Source organism: Heptranchias perlo, chromosome 26, assembly GCF_035084215.1.
Source record: "Heptranchias perlo isolate sHepPer1 chromosome 26, sHepPer1.hap1, whole genome shotgun sequence".
NCBI lineage: Eukaryota > Metazoa > Chordata > Chondrichthyes > Hexanchiformes > Hexanchidae > Heptranchias > Heptranchias perlo.
Window position 1 is genome coordinate 22609007 of NC_090350.1, and position 3179 is coordinate 22612185.

A 3179-nucleotide genomic window follows, 5' to 3' on the forward strand; every position below is an offset into this window, starting at 1 on the left:
AACACAGGAAATCAAAGCAAGCGTCACCCTAAGTCAATATGGTGCACCTGCTAAAATGTACATTTGGCAGGGTCTACAAGGTTGCCACAATCTATGGAAACCAGATTTAAGAACATAAACTCCAACAGCCAGTTCATGATGCTGGACTCCTGGGAGCCAACTTAAAATAAAACACAAACAAAAGTGGCTTTTGAGGAAAGGAGTTCGAGCTAATATCTGAGATGAGATAGTAGCGTCCGACATGTGAGACCTCAGTCTCCTCCCATCCTGTCTCACACGATGGACTGTGCAGTTAATTCCTGGCATTTCTCTCACTCTCCAATAGGAAAAAGCAAAAGAGCACAATGGAGGCATGTCCATCACACCAACTATAGTCTAGTGAAAGATTATATTAAAATTACAGGCATGGTACATTTAAACATGTGGTCACTGCCTTCCCATTGTCAGTGTCAGCTTTAACGATTGAAAAGAGCTGACAAGATAATCAGTTCATTTCAGTCATTAAGATGTGAACCTGAGTGCGGCAGGCCAACAGTTTACTTTAACTTTAAACGCTTGCCTTTTTTTGGCAAGGCTTCATCTTTATACTATGGCCAATGCTCACCCTTTCAGGTTTTCACGGTCATTTCTGATAACTGATTGGCCAACTCAGATTAAAAACCTTTGTGATGGATGCAGCTTGCCACTTTTAACAATGTTCACATTTTTGCCACAAGGTGACATTTCAGGTATACGACTGAAAATCTTGCACCCACGATTTGTCTAGTATTGACAGTTCTGAGGTTAGATTTGCTGCAACAGTTCAGAGAATGATATTTCTGTTCACTAGACAGTAGCAGATCAAGGAAAAATTAACAGATTAACATTGAAAACAGTGTAGACTGTATCACTATATACTTAACAGAAATGATCCTATAATTATATTCTTGACAGGAGCAGACCTCCATAGTAATGAATAGGAGAAGAAGGGGATTTTGGAAATACTATACATTTAACAGGAGTATATGCTTAGGTGGAGTAGACTGCACTACAACAGCTCCAGGTTCTTAACTGTTATTGATGTGTTGCTGCTATGTTGTCTGACATGAAGTTGCCTTTTTTCCTAAGGCTGACTATTTTTCAGAAATAGTTTCCTCAATGTCTTTATTCAGTTCCATAGCTTTACATGTGTCTTTCATTGGGAATATAACCAATTTACTCAGTATCTCATCAGTCCCTTCATCCCAGGTACCACTCTGGTGAATCGTCTTTGGATTTTCTCCAAGGCCAATATATTCTGCCTAGGGTAGGTGCTAAAAATTATCCCAATGAAGTCAACAACAACTTTCATTTAAATAGCGCCTTTAACATAGTAAAACGTCCCAAGGCACTTCACACGAGCGTTATCAGACAAAATTTGACACCAAACCATATAAGGAGATATTAGGACAGCTGACCAAAAGCTTAGTCAAAGAGGTAGGTTTTAAGGAGTGTCTTAAAGGAGGAGGGAGAGGTAGAGAGGCGGAGAGGTTTAGGGGGGGGATTTCCAAAGCTTAGGGCCGAAACAGCTGAAGGCACGACCACCAATTGTGGGACAACGGAAATCGGGAAAGCTCAAGAGACCAGAATTGGAGGAACACAGCGTTCTCGGAAGGTTGTAGACTGGACGAGGTTACAGAGATAGGGAGAGGTGAGGGCATGGAGGGATTTGAACACAAGGATGGGTCTTTTAAATTCGAGACGTTGCTGGACTGAGAGCCAATGTAAGTCAGCAAGCACAGGGGTGATGGGTGAACGGGACTTAGTCCGAGTTAGGATACGGGCGGCAGAATTTTAGATGAACTCAAGTCTACAGAAGGTGGAAGTCTGGTCAAGAGAGCTTAAGTCCGATCAGAGCTCTGTATAATTGTTATAGTACTTCCTAGCTTTTGTATTCTGTATCTCTTGTGATGAAGCCCTGCATCCTGTTAATCTTTTTCATTGCTTTTTGCACCTGTGAGCTAGCTTTTAACAATTTATGAGTCTGTCACATGTCTGGATTTTTTTGACCACTTTCCACAGAAAGGATTTGGGAAAATAGCATAGCATATTCAGACAAGGTAAAGAAAAAGTCTGGGATAATGTTTAGTTAAGATGCTAATCAACTAGCTTTGATGTTGTTTCTCCATAAACTGTAAATAACCAATTCTTTAACCTGTCTTAGCAATTATAAGAACACCTCACACCCATTGTATTGGAAAGTCTTTTATCCCTTTTTTGGCTTTGAACAGAGACATATATGAATGTAGGAAAAGTACCCCATAAATTGCCAGGAGGGTGCCTTCAAGATTTGTGGGGCAATGCCCTAAAAACTGCCCGAAATGGAGTTTTAGTTTGAAAGCTGCTCACTCAATATGGAGTTCAGCTGTTGAACTGAATGCTTGGAAATGGCTGAAAAGTAAGGTTCTCACCTAATCAACACTAGCTAATTAAACCACTTTAAGCCATAAAGCTTCTCAGTTAATTACACCATGAAGTTCCTTACTAGTGTTAGGAAGCCATTTAGAAGAAGCTCAGACCCTTGGAATGGCTCTTAATGAAATATAAACATGTCATGTCCCCTTATATTTGAGCGAGACCCCTTGATGGATAGGCAAGGTGGGTTATAAAGCGGAGTCACGCAGTCATACAAATATACAAAAATGCTGGACAGGATAAGACCAATTAGCTCATCTAGCCTGTCCCATATAGTTGCGATGCCTTATGCATCATGATGCAAACACTCTCTACCCACCTGGAGCCATGTAATCTCCTGGGAGAGTCAAAAAAAACCCAGGCCAATTAGGGGGGAAAAAAAATCTAGAAAATTCCTCTCCAACCCCTTTAGGTAATTGAAACTAGTCCAGGAGACCACATTTACCCTGATTTATATTACAGGACACCATCCCAGCCAGAAACAGATCCAGTTCGCTATTGTTACACCCACAAGTTATGATATCATATAAGTAGATATAGGGCAGTGTGAGTCAACTCCCACAAAGGTAAGATGATCAGACTGCTACAGCAGCAAGTGACTCCACTGAACCCGAGAAGGGATCTACAGCAGATCTGAATATGTAATAGAGTCCCTAAATCCCTGTGTTCATCTATCCCTGCCTGCCATACTTCCCCCTTTAGACTGCATTCCCATCGATACTTTTACATCCAAAGTGTACTGCCTG